The following is a 14,390-nucleotide window of genomic DNA, read 5'->3' on the forward strand; positions in this document are numbered from 1 at the left end:
TGCTTTGATGTAATTTATAGGGCAGTTTTAAAAAGTAGTTTTTGTTACTTTCAACATCACAGTGTAACTTTAGGATAGGCCAGCAAATGATTGTCTTTGTGAGTCTCACTTGCTTAGTTATGAAGTAAGAATGACTTTCAATTAGCCATTAAGTTCCAAAATGTCAGCTTGGAACACATTTGTTCTTTTTAAGCATTTTAATAAAATTCTACTCCCATGCAAACATGATTGCAGTAGTTTTTGACCAGTCTTGATTGGCAGGTTTACCACAGGCCATTCCATCTTTTTGTGCACGTGTACATGTGCAGAGCTGGTGGTAAAACCCAGGGCCTAGCAGTGCTGTATAACTGAGGTACACTCAGCCCCACTCTTAATTAGGTGATGAGCTCTTGTTCAAGCAGGAGTTGCAGGCAAGTGTTCATAAAGGACAAGCTGCACCATCCAGGCTTGCTCAAGAAACCCCACTCCACAAGGAGGGGCAATTGGCAATCTGCAAAGCAAACACAGAGCAAATCATAAATCACCAGCATCAATGCAGCTAGTTTTCCAGAGTTGCATGAGCAGTGTAACAGGAGCCCCAAACTGAGCATAAATGTGCTGGATGTTAGTTTAGCATGCACATCAGTTCAGCCCCACCACATCCAAGTGCCTGAGACACAGAGTGTGCACTTGCATCTGGTATCAGTCTCCTTTATCTTGCCCATAGCTGTCCTGCAGAAGATGGGGTATTGGGCCAGGATTTAGCTCAGTGGTTCTGCTGCCTGCCTCACAAGTGCAATCCTCTGTATCTCTGTACCAAAAAAAAAATAAATAAAAAAAATAAAGAAGAAGTTGGTGTATTGACCCACATTCAAAAGGAAGCCTAGCCCAACTTCTTGAAAACCAGCATCCAAACACCTCACTTTTATATTGAACAACATAAGCAAAATCTCAGTATGCTTTGTTTGATTAAATAAAATCTAGGGGAGTGAGGTTCTATTTAAATAATTACACAAGTTCAGGGGGAAGACATGACTTGGCCTGAATAGTATGAATAAATATAAAGGTGGGACTTTTAGTTTCACTTGAAGAGTTAGAGATTGGTGTTTATTGCTCTCAAACCTATTGAAATTTATTTGTAAAATTAATATTACAAGGCATTGTGTAGCAAGCCTCAGCCTGTCTGCATCTCAGGAGTGAAGCCAGCAGCAGTGACCATGGAGGAGCCAGAAATATGCCCAGCTCCAAGCCAGCCTGCCCTGGGGAAACTCAAAAGAAACATAATCCCTCTACATTTATGGAGGAAACCACACATCCGAGTCCCCAAAGCCAAGCACAAAGCTGCTGCGGCCTGTGCCCCCCCCCCCGTGTGACTGATCAGCTGCATCTTCCCCAGGCTGGTGACGCTCATCACCACCCACCCTGGCAATGAGGTCAGTATGGGCCCCATGAGGAGAAGCTGGAGAAGCCCCAGCAGCTGTGTACAAGCTGGAGGCTGCAGGCAGTCAAGCAACAAGGCACCAAAGAAGAAGGTTTAAGCCAACTAGGTTTCACAAATGCCTTCCAAATCGTGACTTCAGAAAGTCAAGGCAGATCCTGGGGCCAGGCTGCTGCTGAGAGCTCACAGCCCACCCCTGGACTGTCTCTCTTCTGGAAAGAGATGATCCTGGAAGACTTTCATCTCGTGCCTCCCTCTTCTGGCCACCAGCTCACTTCTGCAGACATCCAGAGGCATGCTTGGAAAGTGAAGAGAGCCAGGGAGAGGCAGGCCAATGCCTTTAGGGCACACAGCCTGGCCGGTGAAGGAGAAAGCTGAGTGGCCAGTAGAAAAGGCTAAAACTCAGATGGAAACAGGAGAAAGAGCTGCTGGTGACTTCAACATGAGAGGCCACTGGACAGGGTTCACTGTGAAGGATTTTCTGATTTCTTATGTGTATTTTAATACCAATCCTGACCTCACCAATGATCTTGTAACAGCCAATCTGTTCTTTATTAAACTCTTTGTGAGGCCAAATAATAATAATGATAATAATACCAAAAAAATTGTAAAGAAAAAATTAGACCAAGCAGCCAAGGAAGTCTGCATATGGGAAAGACTCCAGGTACAGGAATGGGCAGAGTGAAACACCTCCAGAACACAGGGTTAGGTGAGAGGTTCAAACATAATAAGGAGATGCACACATGCTTGGTCATCAGTACTACCTTGTTGCTAGCCTCTCTAGGGTTCAGCTTCAGAGTACTTGGATGGCAGGTTTATGTTCACCAGGCAAGAGACTATACAACTTCCCTCTAGAGGAATGAATATCCCAAAAGAGACAAGCCCCAGCTCCCTGCAAATACATTTAAAGTTCTTCCAAATCTAGGCATTGGCATAGGAAAAGGCTTTATGAACAAATCCTCAGTAGCACGGGAACTAGCAGAAAGAATCAACAACTGGGATCTCATCTTATTAAAAAGCTTCTGTACTGCAGAAGAAATCATCAGCAGAACTAAGAGACAATCTACAATGTGGGAAAAAATTTTTACCAGCTGCTCCTCAGACAAAGGACTACTATCAAGAATATATAAAGAACTCAAAACGATCAGCCCCCCCAAATATAAAGACCCAATTCAAAAATGGGCATCTGAAATGAACAGACACTTCTTAGACAAAGAAGTAAAAGCAGTAAGTAAATATATGAAAAGATGTTCCACATCACTGGTCATTCAAGAAATGCAGATGAAAACAACACTGAGATTCTACCTCACCCCACAAAGAATGGCTGCTATCAAGAAATCACACAATAACAAATGTTGGCAGAGTTGTGGGGAGAAAGGAAGCCTTCTCCATTGTTGGTGGGAGTGCAGACTGGTGCAACCACTATGGAAATCAATATGGAGATACCTCAAAGAGCTAGGAGTAGAGGTTCAATTTTACCCAGCCATAGCTCTGCTGGGTATGGGTATCTCCAAAAGAATTAAAAGAATCATATCACAGTGATATGTGCACACCTATGTTTATAGCAGCACAGTTTGTCATAGCTAAAACTTGGAAACAGCCCATTTGCCCATCAGTTGGAGACTGTATAAAGATGTGGTTTTTCTATAAAATGGAATACTACTCAGCCATAAAGAATGAGAAATTATAGTCATTCATAGGAAAATGGATACATATTGAAGATATACTCCTAAGTGAAATAAATAAGTCACACGTGTGTAAATACCAAATAGTTTCTCTGGTGTGAATAAACTATAATAATACATAAGATCCTAATAAGATTACTGACATTGTGAAATGGGAAGAAAGGGGCTAAAGGTATAGGGAAGGTGGGATGGGTAGAGGAAAGGTAATAAGGGAAAAGGAAAAAATGTGAGATAATGAAAAGATGGAAATAAAGTGGGAGGAGGGGGTGAAGGGAGGTCAGGGACAAGGGGAAAAAATGAAAACCAAGACCTGTCATGTAGAGGTACAAGATCTCAACAATGAATGTAACTGTACTGTATCCCTAAAATGTACCAATAAACTCAATTAAAGCTGAATAATAAATAAATAAATAAATAAAGTTCTTCCAAATCTGAGTGTGGTGAATCACTCCTATAATCCCAGCACTCCGAGAAGCTGTGGGCAGGAGGATTCCAAGTCTGAACCCAGCCTGGCAATTTACTGACTTAGCCAAACCCTGTCTAAAATGAAAAATAAACATAAAATAAAAAAGGGTTGGGGATGCATCTCAGTGTGAACTCCCACCATTCAATCTCCAATGCCAAAAAAATTAATTAGTTAACTAATCAATTAATTAATTTACTTCCTCCAATAGAAAAAATGAGAGCCATTCCAGATCATCCTTCAGAAAATCTCACCAGCCAATAATTCCCTGACATAAAGCCTCAATTGGCACTTCAGTGACTCTCCTTAAAAATAAATACCAATACATTTGAGAACAGCCATATTTTTTATAGAAATAGACCAGAACAAAATGGTAAAAATAAATTCAAAAGAAATACAGTAATACAAACATATTTAAGATAATATTAATTTTTCAAAGAGACAAAAGAAGATATGTTAGCATAATCAGACACTAAAGTTGATCCCCACGTTATGATGATAGACTTGAAATTTCTTGACTTTAGGGTGGTGCAAAAGCAATAGGCATTCAGTAGAAACCACATTTCAAATTTTGAATTTGGATCTTTTCCAGGGATAGCAATGTAGCATAATGTTCTCTCATGATGCTGGGCAGCAGCAGTGACCCACAGTACCCAGTCTACCACTGGATCCTGAGGACAACCAGTTCTCTAGAGATGCTGTGTTGCCAAGTTATGATGGTTGACAAGTTGCATGTGTCAAACACATTCCTGACTTACAGTATTTTCATCTTACCAGAGGTTTATTGGAGGATATAACTTCATTGTAAGTTGAGAGGCATCTATATATTTTTTTTAAAAAGAACTCTTGAGCTGGGTGTGGTGGTGAACACCTGCAATACCAGCACTCAGGAAGCTGAGACAGAAAGATTGCTGCAAGTTTGAGGCCAGACTGAGACGCTTAGTAAATTCATGGTCAACCTAAATTATATAGTGAGACCAATAAAATAATAAATAAGAAAACAATAAATGAATATGAATGAACTCTTGGATATTCTAAGTGTGAAAGCAGAAATTTAAAAGCTCAATAGAAAGGTTAAATTATGAAGTTGAATAAATCTCCCAAGAGGTATGTGTAAGAAAAAAACTGAAAAATAAATATTTTTAAATAATATAAAAGATTAATTCAGGAGAATCAATTTGCAAAATGAGAGAGTAAAAGGAGGTGAGGATAATCCCAGTATAAAGAGCAACCTGAATGTGGTTAGGGCTGATATAATTCAGCACATCACAGAATGGTGAATTAAAACAACCAACCAAATTTACAGTACAGAGCCTTCAAAAGACTTGGGAACTGACAATTCCAGATACTTCTGAAATGGAAAGTTAATGGAAACAGCAACCTAAGAAGAGATGGGTGAAAGTGATTTAAGTAGTAATAAGTAGACTTTGCTTCTCTCCTTGCTCCACATCAATAAGAATTTCTCCTTCCTGGGGGTGAAGGGAGGGCAGGGACAAGAGGAAGAAATGAGAACCAAGACCTGTCATGTAAAGGTCCAAGATCCCAATGATGAATGTAACTGTACTGCATACCTAAAATGTACCAATAAACTCAATGAGAGGGAAAAAAAAAGAATTTCTCCTTCCCTAGGTCATATCAAGTGGCAGGACCATTCTTTGAAGGAACTCTTTCAGAACTGGGGGTCAACTAGCATAGTTGGTAGTGTTTTCTTTAATTAATTTTATTGGTACATTTAAGGTGTACAATATAATGATATTCATTGTTAGAAATTCATACCTTTACATAATCAATCTTGGTGCTTATTTTTCCCCATCCCCCTTGCCCTCCCTTCCTTCCTATCTACAAAGACTTTGTTTCCATTATATTCCATTTTCTCATATTAATTCCACTCCCTTCAGCATAGTTGGTAGTTTGAGAACAGTACTGCAAACCAGGGCATTTGATGACTATAACAGGCTGAGACCCCAGTTCTCCTTCCCCAGCCTGCTTCCTCAGATGGGTACATTAACAACTCACTTGTCATTTTGGCCAAGGATAAGAAAAGTTTCCTTTCTGGAAAACCTGATTAATCCAAAATGAAGGGGGAGTGGGGCCAGGGATTTAGCTCAGTGGTACTGCACCTGCCTCACAAGCACAAGGCCCCAGTACCAAAAAAAAAAAAAAAAAAAAAAAAAAAATAAGGAAGGGGAGTAAAAAAAATTAAAATGTGTTATGTACATGTACCAACTCCCCACAATGAATTTACCAGAAACACGTACTAATAAAAATAAAAACTTTACAAATAAGATGTTTCCTAGCTCATTCTACAATTAAACTCAAAATCAACACGCCTGCAAACTCAAGAGTTTCTACTCTAATCTCAACACATATCCAAGGGTTACCAGATATCTAAGGAAAGCCCAGAACAAGGAGATTATAGATCAAAACAAATAGATAAAAGCAATTTGGAAGAAACAAAATGCACAGTGACTGAAAGCATCATGAACACTCTCAGATAAATAAAAAGGAACATTCAGATTACCAAAAAAAAAAAAAAAAGAAAGAAAGAAAAAGACATTTGAAATTAATCAATTAATGTTAGTGACAACGAAAACTCAAAAGATAAATCAGAAAATATATTTAAGATAGTCTATAAAGCAGAGTAAAGTAACACAGGGAAAAACAGAAAAGAAAACATAAGGAAATTAGATGATCAATCCAGAAGTTTCAAAATCTGAAAAGAGTTTCAGAGAGAATAGAAAAATAAGGGGGAGGAAATCATTTAGAAAATAATTCAAGCAAATGTCTCAGTAGTGAAAGATGACTTTCCAGATTCCTGAAAGAAGCTCTGAGGGGGCATAGAACAATGGAAGAAAATAAACCCTTGCCTAAGAACATCATTGTGAAATTTCAGAATACTAATGATAAAGAGAAAAACCTTTTTAACTTGACTGCTGGAGGATGCTCTCTACCAAAACAGAGTAAACCAAAAAGATGAAGAGATGAAGAATTCAACTTGGGAGAAAAACAGGGAATTCCAAGATTGATGGTAAAGGGAAGTCTGAAGTGATCAGCTCTGTAAGTCTGAAGAGTGCTCAACCTGAGGGGATAAAGGAGTCAGTGGTAGGATATACAGGCTCTACTGAAGAGGAGAAAGGAAGTAACCAATTATCTAATGTTGGTTGATCATGTATCCGTTAGAAGATAGGTCTGCTAAAAGGTGCCAAAGTTTTTGCCCCTAAGAAAGGTAAATGGAGTTAAAAGTGTTTGAAGATGGGAGGGGAGGAGGGTGTGAAGGGAGGGTGGGGACAAGGGGAAAAAATGAGAACCAAGACCTGTCATGTAAAGGTACAAGATCCCAACAATGAATGTAACTGTACTGTCTACCTAGAATGTACCAATAAACTCAATTTAAATTTTTTAAAAAAAGGTAAATGGAACAACATGAGAAGTGGTACAGAGAACTACTTTGATTTGTTATAAATTTTTAATATTAATTAATCTTTTAAATAATATACTTGTATGCCTTTGATAAAATAGTTGATTTTTAAAATACATATTGTTTTCAAAATGGAAAAATAAAACAAGCAAAAGGATTTTGGTTCTTTACTAACTTAATGAGTCAACATGGTCCGGCACAGGAGCTACTTTCACTCCTTTCCTTCCAAGAATGTAGCAAAGAGTAGGCATGCAATAAATATTGGTTGTTTGACTGATTGCTTCATTGATTAATTAAAACAAGCCTTCAAAAATATGAATGTGTTTCTTGAGCTACATTAAAAGAAAATTCTAGAAAAAATTATAGCTAACACTATTGTCAGTCTATTATCAATGCTAGTCATGTATCACAACATTTAATCCTCACAACCCCATTAAGAAGATACTGAAGGGAAGGAGGGGGTGAAGGGAGGGCAGGGACAAGGTGAAAAATGAGAATCAAGACCTGTTATGTAAAGGTACAGAATCCCAATGATGAATGTAATTGTATTGTATACCTAGATTGTACCAATAACCTCAATAAAAAGAAAAAAAAGAAGATTCTGATATTGCTGCCTCTTCATTTATAGACTAGGAAACTGAAGAGCAGTGAAGCTATATCACTCATTCAAAATAACACTAAGAAGTATCAACACTGAATCTACACCTATGCTAGTTGACTCTGAAACTATCTGCTCTAACCTGATGAACTATACAGCAGGGAGATATGCTATCATCAGGCCAGAACTGGAATATTCTATTCTGTTTTGAGCACCCCCCCCCCACACACACACACACTCTTTAAAAGTGGAATCACAGGAAGTTGAATGGGATAAGAAGAGATAAAAATCCATGAATGTGAATATAAGAAATACATAGTTTTTCAGTGATAACAGTCTAGTTATGCTTAGAAGGGGGCTGATCAAGGTTTGAATTTGTTCTTTATGTCCCCACTATAATACTAGAACCAATTTTAAAGATTATCTGAAGCTATATTTCAACTGATGGAAGTTTTTCACAGTTCCATGGTGTATTAGTTTTGAATTACCATCAGGAAATACTTGAGGCAGGCTAACTTTATAAAGAAAAAAGGGTACACTTGGCTCACAGTTTAGGAGATCCAAGGACATGGTGCTGGCATGAGCTCAGCTCTCATGTAGGTTTTTATAGGTGCATCATGCAAAGCAGCACTTGTGGAAGGAAGAGATTAAAGCACAAAACAGAAATCCAGAAAGCAATTGGTGTCCAGCAATTGCTCCTGAGGGCAAGGCTCCACAGAAAGTTCTAAGGTTCTTCCCACTGAGCCCCATCTCTTAAAGATCTACCACCTCCCATCAACATACTAAGGACTAAGCCTCCAACACATGATCCTTTGGTGGGGGGAACAACATTAAAACTACAGCACATGGAAAATCAACTTCTTTGGAAATAGTCTCATTACCAAAATGCATGAGCTCAAAAAACACCAGGCTTAGAAGAAACTCTGAAGGCATTTCATCCTCAGGATGTTTGGATTTCTTTCATAGCACCCTCCCAAAAGGTCTTCTTAAACATGCCCAAGTCAATACACAGAGATGGCACACTTTAAAAAAAAAATCAGAGTTCAGAGCCGCCTCTGCTGTGTGGCCCGGCCCGAACTATGAGCCTCCTCTGGAGCCGTGCCATTTCCAGTGGGCTCCACTGATTGGCTCTGACACAGCACCAGGAGGGCAGCCGTTTGGGTGCCAATGAGGGCCCCCCCACCCGGTATTAGATCCCCTGATTGAGCCAGTGCTTGGATGCACTCTGCAGAAGCATTGCAGGCTATAAAGGGTGGTGATTGATCCTATTATGTTCCTGATTGTATCAATTGGGATAAAGGATAGGGATTGATTTGATAAGTTGTTTTCTAAATCATGAAAATCAGAATGTCTGTAAGTCATTAATCAATCAAAGACTAGGATGCAACGATATCAGGAAGATTTAATGACCCAGAGACTGAATCAAGGGCAACCCAACAGCAAAAATAAAAATGAGAAAACACTTAAGCAAGCCACAAATATAGACTTCCAGTCCACCTATGGCAAATAGTAGGGCAAAGGAGGACGAAAAATTACATAGTGAACCTCCAGGACAATCAGAACTCACAGCATAAGAAGTAAAAAAATGGATCGACAGGTCTCTAGAAAAATTCAAAACAGAAATTATTTCCCAGATAACCATAGAGATGGTGAGCAAAATGAAAGACATGAGTCGAGACTCCAAAACAGAAACTGAAAAAAAAATAGATGAGCTTAGGAACATAATAGAAGCCATGAAGACCAAGCATAAGAAAGAAATGGAAACAATGAACACCCAGAATAGGAAAGAAATGAAATCCATTAAACATATTGAAACAGATATCCAGGAGATTAAAAACTCTATTGAAAGCATACACAACAGAATAAAAGATTGCGAGAATAGAATCACAGATATAGAAGATAGGATAGCAGAAAGTGACCATGAAAAGAGAGGTCTCTTAAAAACAGTAAGGGAGCATGAGAAATCAATCCAACAACTCCTACATGATGCAAAGAAGAATAACATAAGACTGATAGGTATCCATGAAGTACCAGGAGAAAATGCAAATGACTTAAAAAGGCTGTTCAAAGAATAACTGAAAACTTCCAAAACAGAGGTGAAGAATTAGATATACAGATAAGCGAGGGATATAGGACACCAACTAGTCACAATCAAAAAAATCTACACTGAGACATATAATAATCAAGATCTCAGAAACCCACCAGAAGAACAAAATACTACAAGCAGTAAGAGAAAAGAAACAAATCACATGTGAGGGGACACAAACCCTCAGGTCAAGGAGAGCCTGGAGTGAGGTATTTCAAGTCCTAAAAAAAAAGAACCTACAACCAAGACTGATGAATCCTGCAAAACTCTCTTTCAAAATGGATGGAGAAATAAGATACTTGCATGACAAAGAACACTTGAGAAACTTCATGAATACTAAACCAGCACTACAAAGAATTTTAAACAATATCCTAGAGAAAGACAGCGAAGATCACAACACAATGAGGCCCAACAGAGCAAATCAAATAGCCAAGGCTAGAAACTAAAAAGAGAGGACAAAAAATAAAAAGAGTCAACAAAAGGACAAAAACATGACAATAATAAGTCAGTACATGTCAGTTATAACTATCAATGTCAATGGCCTCAATTCACCAATCAAGAGAAATAGACTGGCAGAATGGATTAAGAAGCAAAATCCAACAATATGTTGTATACAAGAAACACACCTAGTGCAAAAGGAAGCCCATAGACTGAAAGTGAAAGGATGGAAAAAAATTCTCCATGTGACAGGAGCCCAGAAAAAAGCAGGGGTAGCAATCTTATTTGCAGACAAAGCAAACTTCAAACCAAAACTGATTAAGAGAGACAAAGAAGGCCACTACATCCTTCTAAAGGGAACAATCCAAGAGGAAGAAATGACAATCATAAACATATATGCACCAAATATAAATGCCCCCAACTATATAAAACAAATATTAGGGAACATGAGAAACCAAATAACCACTAATACAATTGCAGTGGGGGATCTAAATACCCCACTATCACAAATAGACAGATCATCTAGGCAAAAAATCAACAATGAAATACTAGAACTGAACCAAGCTTTTGAATGCATGGACTTATTAGACATCTATAGAATATTCCATCCCACAAAATCAGAATATACATTCTTTTCAGCTGCACATGGGTCATTCTCCAAGATAGATCACATACTAGCTCACAAAACAGGTGTGAATAAATGCAAAAGAATTGAAGTTATTCCCTGTATATTATCAGATCACAGTGCAATAAAGCTGGAGAACTATAGCATAAGAAACCGTAGGAAATTCACAAACACATGGAAATTAAACAACATTCTCCTGAAAAATCAATGGATCACAGAGGAAATCAAAGAAGAAATCAAACAGTTTTTACAAATAAACAAAAATGCCAATACAACATACAGGAATCTATGGGACACAATGAAAGCAGTTCTATGTGGAAAATTCATAGCACTGAATGCCCACATTAGGAAAACAGAGCGAGTTCAAATAAACAACCTAATGATGACTCTTAGACTCCTAGAAAAACAAGAGTAAGAAAACCCAAAGCTCAAACAAGGGAGGAAATTATAAAGATTAGAGCAGAAATCAATGCAATGGAAACCAAGATAATGATACAAAAAATAAATGAATCAAAGAGTTGGTTTTTTGAAAGAATAAATAAAATTGATAAACCCTTGGCCAACCTTATCAAAAAAAGGAAAGAAAAGGCTCAGATCCATGCAATCAGGAATGAAAAAGGTGAAGTCACAATAGATCCAACAGAAATTCAGAGGATCATTAATACATGCTATGGGAACCTATACTCTAATAAAATGGAAAGCACAGAAGAAATGGACAGATTTCTAGATACTTATGAATTACCAAAGTTGAACAAAGGTGATAAAAACATTTTAAACACTCCAATCACAATCAGTGAAATTGAAAATGTAATTAAAAACTTACTAACAAAGAAAAGCCCAGGTCCTGATGGATTCACTGCTGAATTTTAAATGACATTTAGAGAAGATCTACTGCCATTACTCTTCAGACTTTTCAATAAAATTGAAAGGGAAGCAATACTCTCAAATTATTCCTGGAAGCAAAAACCTCTTTGATTCCCAAACCTGGGAAAGATGTAACTAAAAAAGAGAAATACAGGCCATTCTCCTTAATGAATATAGATGCAAAAATCCTCAATAAGATACTAGCAAACAGAATACAGAGGATCATCAAGAAGATCATACATCCTGACCAAGTCAGATTTATTCCAGGGATGCAAGGATGGTTCGACATACATAAATCAATAAATGTAATACACTATATTAACAAAGTCAAGGACAAGAACCACATGATCCTTTCGATAGATGCAGAAAAAGCATTTGACAAAATTCAACACCCATTCATGATAAAAACCCTGCAAAAAGTTGGAATAGATGGTCTATGTCTCAACTTAATAAAGGCTATCTATGAAAAAACCAACAGCCAACATCATATTAAATGGCCAAAAATTGAAAACCTTCACGTTAAAATCAGGAACAAGACAAGGATGCTAACTATCAACACTTCTCTTTGATATAGTTCTGGAAACATTAGCCATAGCAATTAGACAAGAGAAAGAAATTATAGCAATAAAAATAGGAAAGGAAGAAGTTAAACTGTCATTATTTGCTGATGATATGATACTCTACATTGAAGACCCAAAAAACTCCACCAAGAGAATTCTCAACTTATTTGACACTTTTAGCAGAATAGCTGGATACAAGGTCAACAACCAAAAATCAATAGCCTTCTTGTACACAAACAATAGACTCACTGAGAAAGAAATTAGGGAAACAATTCCTTTCACAATAGCACCCAAAAAAATGAAGTATCTGGGAATCAATTTAACAAAATAAGCAAAAGACCTCTACACTGAAAACTACAGCACTCTGAAAAAAGAGATCGAGGAGGATATAAGAAAATGGAAAGACATCCCCTGCCCCTGGGTAGGAAGAATCAACATAGTGAAAATGGCCATACCACCAAAACTGCTATACAGATTCAATGCAATACCAATTGAAATCCCAAACAATACTTCACAGAACTAGGAAGAAGAATCCAAAAATTCATTTGCAACCAGAAGAGACCTAGAATAGCACAAGCCATCCTAGGCAACAGACACATGGCAGCAGGTATAACAATTCCCAATTTGAAACTATACTACAAAGCCACTGTGATAAAAACAGCATGGTACTGGCAAAGAAACAGATCTGAGGATCAGTGGAACAGATTGGAAGACACAAAAGCAACTCCAGATGCACTCAGCTACCTCATCTTTGACAAAGGAGCTGCCAGTCCCCCCTGGAGGAAAGATAGCCTCTTGAATAAATGGTGTTGGAAAACTGGATCTCAACCTGCCAAAGATTAAAACTAGACCCTTATCTCTCACCATGCACTAAATTAAAATCCAAGTGGATTAAAGACCTAAATATAAAAAAAGAAACACTAAACTTGCTGGAAGATAAATTAGGCAGAACTCTGGAAGATACTGGCATAGGAAAAGACTTTATGAACAGATCCTCAGTAGCATGGGAACTAGCAGAAAGAATCAACAACTGGGATCTCATCTTATTAAAAATCTTCTGTACTGCAAAAGAAACCATCAACAGAACTAAGAGACAACCTACAGTGTGGGAAAAACTTTTTACCAGCTGCTCCTCAGACAAAGGACTATTATCTAGAATATATAAAGAACTCAAAACAACCAGCACCACCAAATATAAAGACCCAATTCTAAAATGGGCATCTGAAATGAACAGACATTTCTCAGACAAAGAAAAAAAAGCAGCAAGTAAATATATGAAAAAATGCTCCACATCACTGGTCATTCGAGAGATGCAGATGAAAACAACACTGAGATTTCACCTCACCTCACAAAGAATGACTGCTGTCAAGAAATCACACAACAACAAATGTTGGCACGGTTGTGGAGAGAAAAGAACCCTTCTCCATTGTTGGTGGGAGTGCACACTGGTGCAACCACTATGGAAGTCAATATCAAGATACCTCAAAGAACTAGGATTAGAGGTTTCATTTGACCCAGCCATCCCTCTGTTGGGTATCTTTCCAAAAGAATTGAAAGAATCATATCACAGTGATATATGCACACCCATGTTCATAGCAGCACAGTTTGTAATAGCTAAAACTTGGAAACAGCCCATCTGCCCATCAATTGGAAACTGGATAAAGAAGATGTGGTTTTTCTATAAAATGGAATACTACTCAGCCATAAAGAATGAGAAAGTAGATTCATTCATAGGTAAATGGGTACATTCATAGGTAAATGGGTACTCCTAAGTAAAATAAATAAGTCACACATATGCAAATACCGAATAGTTTCTCTGATGTGCAAAGATAAAATAGTACTCAAGATCCTAATGGGGCAATTAGCAATGTGAAATAGGAAGAAAAGGACCAAAGGTATAGGGACAGTGAGAAGGATAGGGAAAGGGGAATAAGGGAAAAGGAAAAAAATATGAGAAAATGTAAAAATGGAATTAAAGTGTTTGAAGGTGGGGAGGAGAGGAGGGTGTGAAGGGAGGGTGGGGACAAGGGGAAAAAATGAGAACCAAGACCTGGCATGTAAAGGTACAAGATCCCAGTAATGAATGTAACTGTACTGTCTACCTAGAATGTACCAATAAATTCAATTAAAAAAATCAGAGTTGCACATACGCACAGTTGAAGAAGTTGAATAGTTCTATATGATTTGTTAAGAACAGAAATAACTTCCAGGAGGTATCAACTTTCATTATTGTAGT

The sequence above is a fragment of the Fukomys damarensis genome, unplaced genomic scaffold, assembly GCF_012274545.1.
Source record: "Fukomys damarensis isolate Sample0158 unplaced genomic scaffold, DMR_v1.0_HiC HiC_scaffold_4, whole genome shotgun sequence".
Taxonomy (NCBI): domain Eukaryota; kingdom Metazoa; phylum Chordata; class Mammalia; order Rodentia; family Bathyergidae; genus Fukomys; species Fukomys damarensis.